Raw genomic sequence first — 20,124 nt, forward strand, 5'->3', positions numbered from 1 at the left:
ATGAAAAAGAAATTCTAGGACTACTTCAGAGAGTAGTAAGAATGATAAGAGTTCAAAAAGGTGGGGAATCTAGAAGGAGAAAATGGCAAGGTATCTTCTACCATACTGGTATTTTTTAAAATTACATTCACTGTATATTTTTATTACAATATTTGTATATGTTTGTTAACTTAGCAATATAAACCCAGGAACTACTGTTGTTCAATGAAGGAAAAAACATATTTTGAAAACGGCAGGGTTTGGGTTTTTTTTTTTTTTTTTTTCTTTTTTGGGCTAGGATAGTAGAGTCTCACAGTATAATTACATTTGATAAAAATGAAACAGAAAATTGTTTCATTTTTTCAATTTGTGTGTTGTGAGATAATTTTATAATTATTAAAGTATCATTTTCATAATGCCTATGATTTTTAAAGAGGCATAGACTCGTAAAATTCTTAAAATTGAATACTTTACTTTTGTAAAACTGTCTCTTCCCATTCCCCCAAGTGAATGAATAAGGGTTTATTTAAAAAGTATCACACAGAAGTGTATCAAAAATAGTTTAGGTAAGTTTTTGGTTAGTAGGAACAAAGACTTCAACTACTAGGTTTGACTGTAGAAGAACAGTAGCAGAGAAAAGAGAAATAACACTGAATACCTGACTATGTGCTGGTATTCCGCTATGTGTTAAGGAGCATAGACATTGTGCTCTATACTGTGCAGGAGTGTTTACAGTTTTAAAATTCTGTAGTCCTCCTTCTTTATCTGTAGGTTAGTTCTCAATGTGTCATTTACTAAAGTCAAGAAAAATGATCAAGAAGAAAAATGAATACAGTAAGTGAATGAAAGAGAGAATATTTGTGTAATTCTTCTTATACTCTATTACCACATTGTCCCCTTAATAGTGGTTACTGCTGTTAATATCTTACTATTTCATACTATTTATACACATTTCAGGCATTCACTAGAGATGTTGCACCACATTCCTCACAGATAAAGGGTCTACATTTTAGTTACTTCTTATTTTTCCTAATTTACAAATTAAGCTTGGTTGTAAGCATGTACATATGGGAAAAGTTATGCATACGATTCAGTGCAGTTTTAGTTTCTGGCACTCACTGGGGTCTTGGAATGTACAAGGGGAGATGGGTTTATCATCACACGGCTCCTTAGCAGTAGAGATGTGATTGAGAACAGTACATTTCCCTATAAACTATTGTTCTTCCTGCAATACAAAGTTATTTTTTTAATGTGCCTGGTGCTCCCTGGGGTGGATAAGGAGACTCATGAGTGAAATCTGAGATACTTAATGTGATTTTATAGCAATTTCATGTCACCTGCACTTTAGCAGGGAGACTCTAATTTTAAAAGGACTGTAAGAATCTTTCTAAACTTATACATTTTTAGCTGGGAGACTAAAATTTTAAGGACAGGAGACACGGGTGACTAGGATGAGAGATCATGTTAAAAAGGCTCTGAAGTCCTGACAGCACCCCACGCCCAGCGGCAAGTTGTTCTGGGAAGAGCAGAGTTTTCAGTGCTCCGCTCACATGTTCATGCTGTGTGCACACGTGTCTGGGGGCAAGACCCCTCCTTTTTTTCATCTGGTGACAGAAAAGGCTTACTCTGTTGGGGAAAGGGTAAATTACAAAACAATCCAGCTGCTGTAAATTACACACCCCCCTTGTATAGTTGGCTCTCATCACCCATATACAGGAATGTGAAATCCTATTATCTTTCCCAAACAAACGTTTTTTTTTTTGTTTGTTTGTTTGTTTTTTTTTTTTTTTTTTTTCGTTTTCTCTGAAATAGAACATTTGCCAAATCGACCTCTAAGGATGCTCGTCCTTATAAGGCTTCGTAACTGAAGATCAAACTGAAGCTGGCCGTCACACAAGTGGATCAGGAAGCGCAGGCCACATTTATCTTTCCTTTCTGATAGAACTTCATATATGAAGGGGAAAAAAAAAGAAAGAAAGAAAGTAAAATTGGAACAAATGCAAATTTGAAAAATGTTGGCAAAATAATTATAGTAGTTCTTGAAATACCCTGAAAGGCTGGGTAAAAAATTCAGAATGCTTATGTATGAAATAGCAAGGCAGCATTGCTAATTTTAAGTCAGAAACTCTCTTATCCTTGTCCTACCCCCTACAGCTTCAGTGTGCAATATTTCCAGCAACCAAGTCAAAATGCAAACAAAACATAAAGAGTTGAAATAAATAAAATGAGGTGAAGTGGATGGTTTGGGCTTTGCACTGCATCAATATCTCTATCCTAAATTTCCAAATATTCTGTTCTGCTGCTAGAGTAAACCAAAGATAAGTAAGCAGACTAGGCTCTTCCGTGAACAGAAAAGGATGATACAAAAGCATAAATGTAAATGTTGTCTAGAAAATTCTATATCCTTGCTTTTTTTCTTGTTAAATGTGTCTGGGCATAAAATATCTTCCTTTTGTGAGACACGCCCATTTTTGCCTCCCTGTTTTTTCCTTTAAATAAAAATTTGGGCTTTAAAGATACCTACTTGAATAATCTTTCAAGTATCAACTTGCTGCCATCTTTTGATTTCCGTATCCTAATTCCTTTCTTTTTCCCCTTTCAAAATATCTACTTCTGGTTTGTGTGTGTGGTTTTAATTGACATTAGTAGAATTGTGCTTGAGATCTCACTGTGTCTTATAACAATGTGTTTAAAAACTTCTATCCGTGTTTCTTATCCTGGGTTCTCTTCAACGAAAGCCTGAGACAGAGGCTTCTCTGCAGATTACTTAGTTGGGAATGATCCTGGGCCAGGGACAAAATGAGTGAGCAGGGAGAAAAGAAAAGCTTTAATCTAGCTCTCCATAAAATGATGTCCATTCTTACCACTGATGGGTCCTTGATTCCTAAGGACTTTCTTAGGAGTTATGTAAAATGGGCCATGGAATTTTCTGTCAGAGGATCAAAGTAGAAAACAGTTGTATATCCTTTGGCTTTTGTCCTTCCTTAGCTAATTGGGATCTTCCAGGCACTAATCTCCCAAATTTTCTAGTTGTACCTGCATTGTGCATCTGATATTATGGACTCAGAGAAGTCCAGAAAATCAGGCCCAAGGTCAGAAACTGTCATTTTGCAACTGGGCAAATCTCTTTGACATGTGTCATAGTGGTTTCCATAGCAGTAACTTAACTGGAGTTCCCAGTGGACAAACAAAATAGGAAGGGATCTTAAGACCTGCCTGATACATTAGGCTGCTGAATATTAATCTATTGTTATTTGAACCACTTTATATTTCATTATTGTATGCACTTTATTCTGCTCATAAAATTTCTTTATTTGGCCTCTATTCCTTTGAAATCATTACTAAATGGACACCCACACAACACTACCTCTAGATGCAGCCCCAGAGGCTCTTACCCTTGAATCCAGGACCTGGGCAGTGCTGTGCTTTACAGTGCCATCCTTGAAAGTTTCCAACTCCCACTGCAGTACCAGGAACTTTTCAACAGGCAATGTTATCAATGTTTGTGCCTTGAGCTTGAACCATAGCCTATGTGGATCCCTGTTCTCTTTTCTCCATTTTTAGTTTTTTTCTGACCTTAAACCTTGTCTGTGTGGTTGACCAGTTGCTTTAGGACTCAAGCCAAGACTCTGGATGATTCTAGCACTTGTGAGTCTAGATGCCCTGAGAGTAAATGACTAGGTGTTAGGACTCTAATTTTGGAGTCTCTGGAGTCTTTTACATTGTTTGTTTTACCAGGCTACCCTTCACCCACAGTGCTGGAACCTAGACTGGTCACTCTAAAGCCTCTATAGACTCTGCATGTCAGACAGTCCCTCAAGATCAGCTATGCCAATCTTTTCCACAGGGATTTGAAAGCTAAGGGGTTGCTCCACAATTCTAATGGTTCTCCTATTTATGTTTTCTTTTGCAAATAATTACCATGATAGCACCCTTTTACTATTTCATGTAAACAATGATAGATCAAGATGAGTATTCTTTGAGAAAACAGTACTGACCCATGAGCCCTTGGCCTTCTCCCACTAGTGGCAATTTGTGGAAGGCAAGAATATAATCAGCATAGGAAGATATTGGGCCGGGAGTTTAGCTCAGAGGTGTAAGCACCTGCCTGGCAAGTGTGAGGTCATAAATTCGATCCTTGGTTAAAAAAAAATACAAGGTATCACATCCTAGGTATATCTGGAGTATAATACAAAATGTTCAAGAAAAGACATGCAGTTGGTATGTATAATTTTATACATGTGAATTTTAACAGAAAATCATCATGATTCATGATGTGTGTAGTCTGAATAAATTTTGTGTGTGTAGTCATCATCAATAAATCAGAAAATAAACCTTTGAGGTAGCCCTTTGCTGCTCATATTGCTGGATAAGAAGAATAGATGACAGCATCACAAGTGATGAAAGTAATTTGCTTTAAATAATAAGGCATGATAGACATGCAGAAGATAGAAGTTCTGTGTTATTTCAATAAGAATAGGTTCCAAAATAGTCATAGAATTTCTAGTAAAATAGACTGTTTCTTTTTCTTAGAAGTCTTGAAATTGGTCAGATATGGCATGGCTGACAATATTGAACATAAATAATTATTGGATCTGAATAAGTAGAGAGAGTACTAGTATAGTGAATAATGTTTGTTAGATATTTACTAACAGAAAATAAATATATATATATTTTATATCTCCTTTCTATCCAGTATTCCAAATCATCATCATGAAATAACCATATTCATGTAGGTCTCTGAGCTTTTAAATATATTTTCTTATTAGTTTGTATGTATAAACAGATAAGATCTGCTAAAATACTTTTTCTAAGTTCCACATCACCTGAGAAGAGTCTTGTTCACACCTATCTTTTTATAAAATCGTGAGTTTCTGCCTAAGTATTCAAAAAGGATTACTCAGTTGTAACATATACATAAACATGTTTTGTTTTCCTAACTACCATCAAATGACTTTCTAGGATCCTACATCATTCTTCTTCCCAAAGCACTGCTGGTGGTTTTAGTTTCTCCATATTCTCCCTGACAAAATTTGGATCTTAAATGTGCCTCAGAAGCTCAGGTATTAAAGATTTGGCTCCATATATAGCACTTTTGGGAGATGGTGGAACATTTAAGATATAGTAGTTCTTTAGGCTGTTGGGCATATACTTCAGGGGGATTGTGGAAGCCCAGTCTCTTCCACTTTTTAATTCTTTTTGGTTTCCTGGTCATGATGCAAATGATACTGCTTAGCCACGCACTCCCAACGACTTGCTACCTTGCTATTCTCCAGACTAAGTTAATAGGAAATTAAAGATGATTACTGTAATGTATCCTGATATTTTTGGGATGGTTTTCTGTGCCCTCAGATCTAGTGCTTGTAGACAAAAGGAACAGAATAAGTTCTAAGTAAGCAGAGTAGTGCGAGTAATATGGGCTTTGATTCCTGATACACTATTAATAATATCTTCTGCTGTCTTTTTTAAGACTATTCCTCCCCTTTCACTCCCCCAGGGACTACTGTGCATTCTTGTGTCTCAGCAAAACCCTTGGTTTTAAATTGGGGGGGGCGGACCTGCTATTTACCTAAGTGGTCCCAAACTTTCTCCCTCCTGGACTTCATCTCTCGTTGTATTCCTTTACCTATTAAAGCCTGTCTTTCCCTCCTATCCTCAATTACTAGTCTAGTTTCCCCTATTACTCTCTGGTTCCTGTCACATAGAGCATTATTTTATCATATTTGAGTTTCAGTTCATATACCCCTTTTCAGGTTAATTATATTCCCTATAAAGAGCATCTCAGTGGACTCTACCTCCTGATCTACTCTGCCTGTGATTCTCTCTCTCTTTTTTTAAATTTAGTGCATCAAGGCCATCTATATTAGAGACTATAGCTAATATTCTCTGCCTCATTTCTGTTGTGCTCTTTTTCCATCATTAGCTGTCTGTTTTTCTTCTTCATTTCACTTTCTGCCCCATTCATTGAGGTCTCTCTGCCACAGTTCCTGGGATCCTGGTACTTTTCTCTCTTTTTAGAATGCCCTGCAGTATTCTCTGTAGAGTTGGATTAATGGTCGTGAATTGTCCCAGTTCCTCTTGGAAGCATCTTGTTTCTCCATTAATTTCTAGAGATAGTTTTTCAGGGAACATCAATCTGGACTAGAAGTTATTTTCTTTCAGGGCTTGGAATACTTCTCTCCAGGCATGTCTTGATTTGATGGTTTGTGTCGAGAAGTCTGCCATGATTCTAATGGGCTTTCCCTTATAAGTAATCTGTTTCTTGTCTCTGGCAGCTTTTAATATTCTGTTTTTATGTTGGATTTCTGGGATCTTGATCATTATAAGCCTGGGTGTAGTTCTGTTTTGGTTGTAGGTGGCTGGAGTTCTGTATGCCTCATACATCTGAATATCATTTCCTTTTCCTATGTTTGAGAAGTTTTCCTTAATTATTTCTGTTAATAGCCTTTGTAGTTCCTTTGCTTGTACCCCTGCTTCTTCATTCACATTTGTTATTCTTAAGTTATAAATCTTCTTGTTGTCTTCAAGCCTTTGTATTGTTACTGCTTGTTCTCTTGTTATTTTTAAGAAATTTTTCCTTTCATGATCCCACATTGCAAATCTGTCCTCCAGTTTGGATAATCTAGCCTCAGTTTCTTTCAAGCAGTTTTGCCAGCTTTCAATGGAGCTTTTAATTTCCTGATAATCTCTTTGAACCTGCTTCATGTACTCTATGTTTTCTTTATATTCATCAAATGAATCTCCCCCCCCTTTTTTTGTTCCCCCATTCTTCCATCTGTGTCTTCTTGAGAGGTGCTTAGCATTTCTTTTATTAATCTATTTATATCTTGCTTTACTTGGTTAAATATTTCACTTTTGAGCTTATCTATAAGGTCAGTTAGCCTGCTGAGGCCCTCACTGCATTTGTGTACGCAAGGTGTAGGGAATTGGTTTGGGATAATCTATTGGATCTTGGCCAGGGGCATGACCCAAGCCAAGCCCATCCCACCAATCCCATTGGAGAAGGGAGCAACTGACTGAAGTCACTGCTGCTTCTTGTTCTTGCCATCTGCCTAGACCCAGAATGTCATCTGTTTTAGCCCCTTTTTCTGTGGAATGGTTTTATTCCCAGCACTCACCGCAGGTCAATGCAGGTTCCCTGCCAGCTCAGCTTTCTGTTCAGCTTGCTGACCCCCAACCTCAGTGTGACTGTGTTTCTGGTGGTTCCAAGCAGCAGGATCTTGGGTGGCTCTGTATGCTGCGGCTGGGTCATGTGTGTACCAGCGCTGCAGTGGGGGCACTGAGCCTTTAGTTGTTCCCAATAGTAACACCTGGACTGTATGTTTGATTGATTCTTCTCATCTTAGTTTCTTTCTGGATCGAGAATATTCATCTCCCTCTGTTTGGGACTCCCCACACTGTGTTATTTTGAACAACTTGATTATCTTTGGGAGCCTCTGTAGCCTGCTATTATCTATCTGCCATCTTTCAGAAGTCGGGCTTTTCTTAGATTTATGTTAATAATTATCTTCTTTAGTATTTATGACATCATATTCTGTTGGGCTTTATTTCCATTGAATTTGTTCCTCAAATGTCCTCAAAACTCCTCCCCTGTAAATATTTTTAAAAATTGAGTTACAGGAGACAGTTAATAAACTCTCTTTTTAAAAAGCCAAATTCCTCCTTTGGGAACTGGTACACTCATAACTATTATTTATAGTTTCATGCAATTCATAAAATACCAATTCTTTTAACCAAATTTCATTTTTTAGGCTCCACCTCCAAGTAGTCTGCTATCCACCTTACTTTAATTTGAATCTTTCACAAGAGCTAAATCTCAGTGTATTCAAATAAGAACTAATGATCATTTTCCTCCAAATCTACTTCTGTGGCTTCCTGTCTTGATAATTGACATCATTCATCTAGTGACTCAAGCCAGAAATTGGTATACCTACATTTAATTAATCATAAAGTCCTATAGATTGTATCTCATAAATCTTTGAAACAGTGTGGTTTTCTCTATTTCCATATTCCCACCCTATTGCAAGAAACCATTATGTTTCTGCCATATTATTACAATAAGTTACTAAAAAACTGTTCTGCTTCCATTCCTGTTCTTTGCCAAACCATTTTCCAACCTGGTTCCAGTGACCTGTCAAAAATGAAAAATGTATTCATTTAACCTCCCTATATAAAATTATCTAATGGCCTTCTTCCATATCATTTCTAATAAGGTCCCATAGCCTCAATGAGACCTGTAAAACCATAAAGTTTTCTCAGCTAGCCTCAAATTACTCATCTTCTGTCTCAAAGAAATGGTTTTAGAATCTGGGTAGTGGTCACCTTAGAATCTAGGCAAATACTCTTGTTTCCAAATTAAGTTTTTGTGGTTGTTTCGGTTTTGTTTTCATAATTACCTTGTTCATTTGTTTTTTTTTTTTCAACCTGTTTACTATGGAAGGAGAATTTGCCCCTTTCCTTGAAACTGTGCTGCTTATGTAACTACCTTCAAAAATCTGAGATAGTTCTGAGTTTAAATCTTAAGAAAAACTGGTAATTCTGTGTGTCTGCATGTGATATTATGATATTTTTGAAGTTTTAAACTACCATGTAAGATGTCTGGCTACCTTCTTGGAGAGACTATGATCAGGTGAAATACCAATAATCTAAAACTATGTGGAGAGAAAAAGCCTAGCAATCCCAGTTGACCTCAGACTTCAAGATATTCATCAATTAAGTGAAATCTATTTTAGATATTTATGATTTGTTGAGGTGTTCAATGACTATAGTATCGGCTAATATTATATAGATCAGAATTATCCAACCAATCAGTCAACAAACTTTGGTGAAACATAAAAATATGATTTAAATATAATTGTTTTTTAAAACACTAAGTTCTGGAGTGTTATGCCAGGAATCCCCAGAGCTGGCTTGTCAGAATCTAGACATACAGGACAATGGTGAAGGTGTCTCATAATCCTATGGAGAGTGATCAAGAATAATGTACTTGTTGCTACACAATGGAGACAAAGAGTTCTGAGAAAATTGCCTGGAGTGCTTAAGTTATTCTAAATTCGCATGGTTTCAGGACATGTGGAAATATGCTAGTCCTTTTGCTTGCATTAATAGTCTTTTTTTAAAGAAAAAAAACATTAAATTATGTTTTCATGAAGAATAATGCATACAATTAGACTGCAAAGAAATAATGTCTCTAGAGAACCTCTGTTTGTGAGGAGAGAATTAGACTTGGAAATTGAGTCCCGGACCAACTACTTAGTAGCTGTGTTGGTATAATTTATGGAACTGATTAATTTTTAGTGGCTAAAGGAAAAGGTAGACAGAGCATTAAATGGCAAGGAACTGTCATATGATTAAAAAATATAAAGTCACCTGAAATGACAAGAGCTGCCTAATAGAAAAAAAAATGAAGATAAACATTCAAACTGACAATAATTCAAATCTAGTTCCACAATAGGGCATCCCACTGTCAAAATATTTACAAGGTTTTAAAAAGTAGCTGAATTACATGTTTTACCCTTGCTATCAACACTGTCTTATAAAATTAACATGTGATTAAAAGTGGTGTATTTATAAAGAAAGGGCTTCAAAAGTTTGATCAAAAAGAGATCACAAGGTCCATGTCCTATAATTATGTTTGCTACCTTGTTCATGTGAATTTGAAAGATACACTTGTTGAGGTACCGTAACATATCTCAATTTCAGTCTTCCAAGAAGGTTACAATTCCAAGGCTACCTAAGAAAACCTTGAACTAAAACTATGAACAGTCTCAAGTCTTAGTTTCCTCATAGGAAACATTATGATTGTAATGATTTTGTAGTGAAGTTGGTGAAAATTGAACAACATAATGTCCAAGTGGCATTTACCATACTGTCCAAATACTGTTAGACATTACAGAGACCAATTAAAAATAGGTATTTATTCACCACTTCATGTGTAGCTACAGGTTAAAAAGAGACATTGAACAGATTCTGGTTCCATTAAGTTTACAAATCAACTTACTATACATTTAGTAATCTGTTGATTCCTAAATAATGGTTCCACACGATTTAAATAAGATATTATGAGTTTAGCAAGATCATGTAAAAACAATATTGACTGAGTCACTGTGACTGCTATAAAATGAGAAAAATAAACATAATGAGAACATGGTACTTTAGAATTAAAACTAAGTGTTGTAGATGTTTTTAAAGGCTGAACAATTCATTTCAGTAAAGCAAACATTTAACCTTCATATTAGATGTTTAAACAGGACACTAATGAATGAATTAATTTTCCTGTTTGTTTTGGACATCATTACAATGTTCAGCTATACACTATAATACATATATTTGAGATGCCTGGTTATAGAGAATATTTAACTGTCAAATAAGATAAGCAACTCATATTTTTAAATTCAGGCTCTCACAACTTTTTTCTTTTTATTTGCAGAGTTTTGCATGGGCAGAAAATGCTCTTACCCCTTTCATATGGAAATTATTTCCACAATATGCACCATCAATATTCATCAAGTATCACACCAATTAACAAACCGTGAATAATCTGGAACAAAAATTTAATGCATGAAAACCCATAAACATCTAGGTGGCTGTTAATAAGGCTATGTCTGAGGTAATCACACACAAATTTAATTTTAAATATGCTTCCCTTAAGGAAGGAGTATCAGTGTTAATTTAAGAATTTAATTTGTATGGTATTTTAATAAAATGTCTTTCAAGAAATCTTTGTAAAAGCATAGTGGAGGAACTTTGCTTACCAACTAAACATTTAACTGTTTTTTATGAGGGAGAAAGGGACTATTCCTCTTATATATCTTAACCTGTATATAACTTTGGAGTTAATATAATCATACAGCATTTTAAAATGAGTGTAAGATACATTGTTTGAAGGTATAATTCATAAAACAACTGATTTTGAAATTAGAACTGAAAGACCTTTACATTTTTTTCCTGGGTTCACTGCTGTTAAGGGCTACGGTAGCACTTTGTGGATGGTTATTTCTCTAAGAGAGCTTAATCCACGATTTATCAACTTTCTGTGCCTAATGCTTTAAACTGTCCTTTCCCTCTCCCTTATTTCTTTCTTTCTCCTTCTCTCCCATCTCCCTCTCCTTTCCTCTTTCTGCCTCACCACTCACCCACTTTCTGTCTGTTTGTGGTGTTGGGGATCAAATCTAGGATCTCTTGTCCCACAAAATTCATAATTTTTATGAACATGAATGTAGATATATGCATGCATATTATGTTGCCTAAGCCTGATGACAGAGGAAAAAGTGATGTACAAAATCATCATAATTTTGAAACAATTCTATAAGTTAAGGCAGGATAGTAGGAAGATTATGTTTCCCTATGCAAATTATTTTCCTCCTCAGTAAAAGAATAAAATATAAGCAACAAAAGTTGAGGAAAGGAAGTTATAAAGATATACACTAAATTTAATTATACTGAAAACAAAGATATGTTAGAAAGGATCAACAAGAAAAAAAATTGATTTTTGCAAAGACTAATAAAGTAGATAAATCTCTAGCATGACAAATCAAAGATCAAAGGACAGCACAGATAAAGAATATTAGAAATATAAAGGAGGATTAATTATAGCTAGAGTAGAAGTTTAAGTTTTACCAAGATAAAATATCAAAGAAAGTCCTCCATGACAATAAATTTGAAAAGCCAAATATGATAATTTTTAATAAAATAGAATTTACCAAGATGGACTGAAGAAGAAATCCATAATAAAAAGTCCTTGCTTTACAACAAAAACCAATAAAAAAATTCCAGTCCTATGTGACTTTGAGGCATCTTTCACCAAATAATTAAGGAAGATATTAATCCAATATTATATAAACTTTCCAGTGAAGCAGTAACAAAACCAAACAAAACCACAAAAGAAACCTTACAACCTCATTCCATTTTTAAAGTTTGTTAGCAAAATCAGACAACTAAAGCATGGAAAAAAAATTGTATCACTAATGAGCGTAGAGAAAAACCCCAATTAAATAAATATTAGGAAACCAAATCCAACAATGTGCTGTTTTTAAATCTTATCAGAGAATCTTTATCATTTATTTAAGCATTTAGTTCATTATTTTTCATGATTTATGGTTTATTTTTATCATTTTATTATTGATTCTTACTTATGAGGATTTTTAATTTTAGTTTTTCCTTTTTTTTTGCATTCTTCTGATTTTATTTTTCCTTTTATTCATTCTGTCTTTGTTGGTACACTTTCATATCTTATTTTATTCTATAATGGTTATAAAAATATTCCTCTTTCATTCCCCTTACTTAATATATTTGGAAGTTAGAGACAATTTTTTTAAGGTATAAATTTTAATCCATAGTATCCTTACTTGGCTCCTAACTAGGAAACAAAACAAAGCAAAATACCAACAAAATCCCTGCGGAAACCTTTGTCTCCAGCTGACACCATTGCAGCTTACATGGTAGTGTAGTCTAGTATTTCACATCAATCTTTTACTGTCTTTAAATATTTTATTGTTTGATATTATGAATATGTGTTTTGCTTCCTCAAAGAGATTTCCAACTCTTTTTCACATCCTTTTACCTCCCACCTTAAGTAATTTTATTTTATGATTCCTTAGTGACGTTTAAGGTCCATTTTTTTTTGAAATTACCTTTTAATCTTCATAATAGATAGATACTTTTAATAGATTTAGAATTCAAAGGCAACAGTTACATTTTCAATTGACCAATATCAGTTTATTTATTTCTGTTTAGACATTTTGAATATCAGAAATGAACCAAGGTTTATATTTTAAATAAATATTTCCAGACTTAAGGCAATATGGTAAAGATAAATCTTCTAAGATAACTTTCTAACCTTTGAAATTTTATGGAGGGGTCATTGCAGCACATATATTCATTTTTTAAAAATATTTTATTATAGTACTATATAATAATTTTACAAATATTGGGTTTCATTGTGACATTTTCACACATTCATGCAAAATGTTGGCTCATGTCCATCCCCGTTGCTTACACCCTCCTCTCCCTCTCTTCCATCTTCTCTTCCTCCTGCCTAGCAGTAACTGTTTTATACTCATCTTTCTTTTTTAAAATTTTGATTCCATGTATCAGGGAAAACAAGTGTCACTGGCCTTTCTGTGCCTGTTTTATTTCAATTAATACGATGCTTTCCACTTTCATCCATTTTCCTGCAAATGACATAATTTTGTTTTTTTATGACTGAATAATATTTTGTTGTGTGTGCAGAACATATTTCATCCACTTAAGATATCATTCAGTGGTCTTCGACCTTCCCCTGTTGCTTGTCGCCTGATGTCACTCCTTCATAGCTGAGTAGTTGTGTTTCAGTAGTTGCTTAGCACCTGTCCCTTGGTATTTTGCAGGTGAAATACATAACCTTGAATTTTCTTGTTTTCTTTTCTTTTTCATTTTTTTTTACTTTTAATTCACTAAATCATACTGAACATTGCTATGATTCAAGGAATTAGAAATTAGAGAATAGCAAAAATTTCAGGCAAATTCTTTGTTGTTATATTTTAAATATTATTCTATCTCTATATTCTTTTAAATTTTCTTCTGGAATTCTGAATAAATGCTCACTAGTTTTTTCTCATCCTGATTTTTTTAAATACCTTTGACTTATCTTTTCATCTTTGTGTTTTTCTAGACATTTTAAGGTATAGTATGACTGGGTAACAACCTTCAATCTACTCATTCTTTTGGCATATCTATCTATCTATCTATCTATTATTGAATCAAGATAATATTTTATATTTCTGACACTCTTGAAATTTTCATTTATTCTTTCAAATCATTTGCATATCTTCTATAGATTCTACTATTAAAAGATATATTTTATTGGACAACAGAAATAAACAGATACTTCACAGAAAAAAAAAGTTCAAGAAATACAATGGTACCTCAGTACATGAAGTTAATTCCACAATTCTGGTCCCAAACTTGATGACAACTAAGTCAATTTTATTGGTGAGGTTCAATGTTGACCTTATGGCAAAATTTGATTTGGTTCTCATCCAATTTGGTTTGGAACCAGAATCATGGAATTCAGTTCATGAATTGAGATACCACCATTGTATAGGAAAAAGCATTCAACATCTCTGACCATTAAACAAATGCAAATTAAAAAAAAACTCAGATTCCATCTTACTCCAGAAAGAATGGCAATTATTAAGAAATCAAACAATAACAAAAATGCTGGCATGACTGTGGTGAAAAGGAGACTTTCTTTATTGTTAGTGAGAATGTAAATTAGGGCAATCATTATGAAGATCATAATGGAGAAATTTCCATAGGAAGAATCAGTATGGAAACTTCTCAAACAACTGAAATGAGAAATTCTGTATGATCCAGCTATTTTCCTGCTAGGTGTCTTCCCCAAAAGTTAAATTCATTGTGCTACAGCAATACATGCATACAAACGTTTATAGCAGCACAAATCATAAGACTTAAATCCTGGAACCAGCCTTTATACCCATCAACAGATGATTGGAAGGAAATGTGGTATCTGTATATAACAGAATATTATTTGGCTATAAGGAATGACAAATTGACACATTTGTTAGAAAACAGATGCACCTGGAAAACATAATGTTGGGTGAAAAAAATCAGACATACAAGTTTAAGTACTGTATGATAATCTCTCATTTGAATGAGGAAAAGTACAAAGATAATGATCATGGATATAAAGAAGGGGAAAAAGGGATATATACATCTTGCAATAAGGTAGTGGGGCCAGGGAATATGGACAAAGCTGAGAAGGAGAGGAAGGGGAATTAGTGGCATCAAGATATGCCATGTAAGGAAACCTCATAGCATCAATTAATGTAAACACTGTAATATCAACAAGAATGAATAATGGGATGGGGGAATTAAAGGACAAGGAGGGAGAGGGAGCGAACATAGAGGGGATTTAAAAAAAGAAACATGGTGGAGTATATGCATGCAGCCACTCCCCAAAGTGATTACAAACTACATGAATTGCAGACATGCATAAATAAAATCTTTTTTTAAAGTTATACTTTATGTCTTTATCTACATAAGGCAGTTTTTGAAAATGTTCTGTTTCTGAAGTGTTGTTGGAATTTCTGAATATTTCCTATGTGCCTCTTTAATTTTCTTTTGTACTTGATGTTTACAGGCAATGTGCTACATTATGGGAGAATACCTGATTTGATATTCAAGCTCATTAATTGGTTTTAATGATGTTTCTTTTCAGCAAGTCAAGTCAACTGAGAATTTTATTTTGAAAATGTGTTTAAATTCTTGTATTTCACACAAACCTCAGAAGGATATTAGCTAAACTCGTTTTTGAAGTATTCTGTTTGAAGTAAAAGCATAGTTTCCTCGGGTGCCTATTTGTTTCCTCTCTTTTTTTGTTTTTGTTTATTTCTAGTGTGTGGTATTTGTCTTACCAGTTCAGTGGAGGTTGGTTTTGACTGCACGTCCCAGTATCAGGAGATTGGGGTGAAAGTCAGCCTTGTATCTGATTAGTTTCTTCTGCCTCATTGGATTCTACAGTGACCTAAAATTGACAACTGGCTTTTGGACTGTTTGGATCCAACAACATTGCTCCTTCCTCCATTCAGTTAGCTTGCCATTGGATAAATCTATGGCCAATTATCCAACTAGATTCCCCCCCGCCTTTTTTTTCACATCTTTCTCTCCTTCCTACTCTATTGCATGTCTGAGATTTCAGCTTCCTTACTACTGTTCAGAAACCACCATACTTTCTTTCTGAATGAGTTTTGGTTTCCTTTATTTTTGCTTTTTTGTGATTTTGATTTTGTTTCATTTCTACCTCAAAGGAGGTCTTCAGAATTCTTTCCTCTCGATATCTTTTCTTGTTTTCTAATACAGTCATGAATTTACTTTTTACAAATCAATCTGACATTAAACAGAATTTTTTGGTGAGCAAGGAATGGCAGATGCTTAGCTTCACTGACTTTTTCCGTTCCCATTTTCTATTTTGCATTATCTTATTTGTTTAAATAAAACGATCACTTTAGGATTTCATAGGATTTTTTTAAAAGAAGGTATAATTGCACTATGATTTAAACATTCTCTGCCACTTGACATCACAACCATTGTATTAATAAAATAAGAACAAGTTGGACATATATAGGAATATATGATCATACTCATATTATTTCCAAAAATAACATCTAATAACTTTAAAAAAATAAATTGTAGCTTAGTTCTAGAAAAGATTGCTGCAAGAGGTCGATGGATATCAAGCCTGAAGTTTGGAATGATGCTGTGGAGTGTTGTCAGTCTCCTACACAGAGACACAGACAGCTCAGAATTAGGTGCTCCTGACGCCAGCCTAATTGTAACTCTGATTAGGGACAAAGGCTGACTTCATCGGGCTAAGTCTCTCTGAATTTCACACTAAGAAGTAAAAACAGCACTTCTGCCAGCTGTTTCAAAGCAGTTCATGTGTTATATACAAGTAAGGACTGAAAGAAAATGTCATCACTTCTATTTTTATATCTGATTCTACTAAAGCTATCTTTACAACTATAGTTAGCAAATGATATAATTATAATACAGGAATCTATATCTATTAATGTGGAGAGATTATATACATCCTTAGATTCATATTTTGAAATCTAGACACCCAAAAGGAAGATTTTTGAAGCTATGATTTTTAAGAAAACCAGAGTTGGATGAAAGCATAAGATGGGTCCTTGGTCTAGTGGGATCAGTGCTCTCATAAAAAGAGATAACAGAGAACTCATCCGGTCTCTGACCAGGTAGGCACATACAGAAAAGGCAGCATCTATCTACAAGTCATGAATGAAGCCCTCTCCAAGGCATGGCCACTCTAACACGCTGACCTTGGATTTCTAGCCTTTACCGTTGTGTGAAAGACCATTATTTTGTTTAAGCTACATATTCTATAGCATTTAGTTAGGGCCATCTAAGTAGATCAGTACAACATGTATATGCAAATGTGTGTGTTTCCTTTGACCCAAGTGAAAAGCTTTATATATGCAAACTAAAAGAATTTTTTTCCTGAATATTTAACATCACAACTCAAAGATTCTCTTCTTCAAACTTTGTAAGTTTTAGGAAAATCATCTACTTTTTCTTTACTTAGACCTGACCTGATAACTGTGGTATTTCTAGGTTGCCACTAAGTAATTTAGCTGGCATGCTACTTTTCATATTAGACTCTTTCAAATGAGGCCTGTAGTGAAAACTTTGTATTTGTTTTGCTCTATTTCCTGTTAGTATTACAAGAATGTTTCAGAATTTTACTTCCCTAACTTCATACTTTCTTTTTCCATTGAGAACATTATCATTTGCTAAGAAATTTTTGGTTTGCACCGGTTTCTATACCTGTGGCCAGCCTTTCTCCACTATTTTCAGAAAAGTATTTTTAACTAAAATGAATATGATGAATATTTCTATAAATATAATGATATCTGAAATCATTGTGCTATATAAATTTCACATTATGGTATGATTTCCAAAAACTAATATTCTAAGAGGATGATTTCCCAAAATATAGAAGAAATATTGTTTACATTGGTTCAAGAAGATTAAGTACAGATTTTGAAACACAGCTGAACTCTTGCATCTTTAATGGATTAGTTATGTGACTTTGACTAACATAACTAATTTTCTTCAATTTAATGTTTTGATCTTAGAATAGAAATAATATTCCTTAGACTGATCAGCCCATAGTTTAGGCCTTAGCCAATAACTGATGAAAACTTGCACTCAGATAGTAGTTAGCATTATTGTTATTACGTGTTAAAGCTTTTGCCTTTGTTTCTTCTCTGTCATCAGCTCTTACAAAATATAAACTAATCCTTGTCTATCCTAGTCACTTCCCTAAATATCATTAATTGCACAGAGTTTTCAGTCATATGGAAGATAATTAATTTTTCTAGTTTTTCATGCCTCGCCATGCAATTCTGATAAAATTGTTTAGTCACCTTGGTCCTCAATTTTTCATTCTGTAGATAGGGTATAACATGTGTCTTCTAACCATTTAATCTGTGAGTGCTAAGTACAAAAATATGTGTAACTAAATATAAGAATAGTGTCTTCAGAGTGTTTATAACACATTTTAGTTTTTATGAGAATTGCTTGATATCATTAATTTATGTTAAATGATAAAACCCACAAATTTCTGGAAAAGTCTATCAATTGTACTACTTAGAACTAAATGGTTTGTTGTATGCTTGTTCTTATTCACAAGATTATCTTTCCAAAGCCCTAACCCAAAATTATTTTGTTTGCTTTAAAAGGAAAAGACGCTACAGGGAGTAAATCAAGCAAGTAATGAAACTAGAAAAAGCTTTTAAAAAGCACAGCCCTAAGTAGATTTAAAAGTAGATACTAAATAACCCATTGTCTCCACTGAAAAACAAAGAATAGAGATACAATCACAATACACAACATGAAAAACATCCAAGTGGAAAAGGAGTTATATAAAGATTTACTGAGTGATGTAAGTACTATAAATACATACATAATTTCAAAATCACCTGTTTCACACTTAGATGTGTTCTCTTCAGGTTGTGCTCCTGAATCTGTTCTAGACAAAGCTGGAGCTAGTCTCTTCAGTTACTGACACTCCTTAAAAACATACACTTCAGGATGCAATTTTTAAAGTATTTAAATTTTATTTAAATATGTTTAAAGACAGTTTTACAGCCCTAGATTTGGAAGGAGATAACATCCCATAACTAGATCACTTTTATACAGTTAAGGATTTTACTGAAGGCTAATTAAACTGAGAAAATATGTAGGAAAAAATTTAAATCCTGGGCTCATTGAAAACACATTTCTTAAGATATTTTAAAAGAAAATGAACATTCTGGAAGACAGCAGGGAATAATTAACTACATTTTTGATATATTTATTTTCAACCTTTATTTCTTAAGTCTCTGTATTTATGAATATACCTAGAAACTTCTATGATCTCAAGTCTAGAACTAAAATGCCTATGTTTTGAATTATCATATCCTAAGTTCATGAAATCTTGAAAAATATTCTTTTACAATTTAAGAGACTATTCAACTAATATTACTATGTATGACAAGTTTGTTCTAGATTTTTTTCTTCTTGTAATTCTACCTCAAAGTTTTGCAGTGTATTTTGAGTTTTAGGAAAGAAATTCTGTAACTTTATAATTTCGTATATATTTAATTATGTTGAAAAACTTAAGGAAGAAAATGGATTTTGACTTTCAGCCAGAAACTGGTTGAAAGAATAAAACTTTTTGGAGATAGGAAAGCGCATGTGATATGTATTTTTTTTTTTTTTGTAATCTGTACAAAAGTGGCATTGCTGATCATCACTAGTTATGATAACGATCTCCTTAATAGACCTGTTTACCAAGAGAGCTCTCCATCCTTTGCAAGAGACCACCAGGAGGAAATATACAGGTACAATTTCATATTTTTATAGTCTTTAGTTAGGAACAAATTATATAATGATTTTTTTCTCACTGAGGAATGAAAAGAAGACAGAAATAGAGTATAAGAGGAAGCTACTAGATGCTGAAAACTAGTCTCATATCTGTTGCCAAATGTGTCTTGAGAATGACTCCAGAGATAATTAGAAATGCCAAGGATGCAAATTAATGCCTCTTCTAGTAAAATGCTCTGTTTATAATCTTTTGAAGCACTCAAGGGGCCAGAAAAAGAAAGAAAACTCAGTTCTCAGTTTTAGAGAACATTTTAAGGGAATCTGTGATGGTCCTCAAAATTGATAATAAAGATACAAATTATATTTCTTTAAACTTCCTTTCTCTGTACATCTTTTTTGTTTTTGCTTTTAATATGACAGTATATTTTTATTTAATGCATTTAAATCAGTAAGGCTAGAATTTCTCGGATATTCACAGTTAATTAAAGAACTTTCACTGAGTTTCTTCAAAGCTGAATATAACAGTTAGTGGCAAACCCTAATTTTAAATGGAAAGTATAAACAAAAAATTTATTTTCCATGACCCAACATTCTGAGATTTGTCACTTCTCATGAAGATGGTAGATTGGATACTGGCATTTACATAATTTACGTTAGTTACCCATTAAAATCTACTGTAATATTCGTGTTGACTTTTAAAAAATCACATGTCATAGATGCTTCTGGAATAATGTGCTACAAGGGTGAGCTTTGGAA

Source organism: Cavia porcellus, unplaced genomic scaffold, assembly GCF_034190915.1.
Source record: "Cavia porcellus strain 051 isolate PalLab524CR breed Dunkin Hartley unplaced genomic scaffold, mCavPor4.1 scaffold_13, whole genome shotgun sequence".
Classification (NCBI taxonomy): domain Eukaryota; kingdom Metazoa; phylum Chordata; class Mammalia; order Rodentia; family Caviidae; genus Cavia; species Cavia porcellus.